The following is a 229-nucleotide window of genomic DNA, read 5'->3' on the forward strand; positions in this document are numbered from 1 at the left end:
GGTAATATTATAACTTCTACAAATACATCGAGTTTTCCGAAAACAAACGATCAGGAATTTCCCAACTGACCAGAAAAGTAAGAGAGAGAGAGAGGATAACTAAAAGAATTAGGTCAATATGCGAACAATAAAGAAGAGAACGTTTTTCGATCCAGATAAAACGAGTTTTGGTTGATCGATCAAACCTTGTACTTGGGCAGCGATTCGGACAATAACTCGTTCGATCTGG

The 229-nt window shown here is 37.6% G+C and overlaps 1 protein-coding gene across 1 annotated transcript in view; it reads left to right on the forward strand.

Annotated features, from left to right (window-relative positions):
• LOC119589216 (organic cation transporter protein-like) overlaps positions 1-229 on the forward strand; it is a gene marked incomplete at its 3' end in the record, with an annotated part of 10,042 nt that overhangs the window by 1,623 nt on the left and 8,190 nt on the right.

Source organism: Penaeus monodon, chromosome 25 (assembly GCF_015228065.2).
Source record: "Penaeus monodon isolate SGIC_2016 chromosome 25, NSTDA_Pmon_1, whole genome shotgun sequence".
Lineage (NCBI taxonomy): Eukaryota > Metazoa > Arthropoda > Malacostraca > Decapoda > Penaeidae > Penaeus > Penaeus monodon.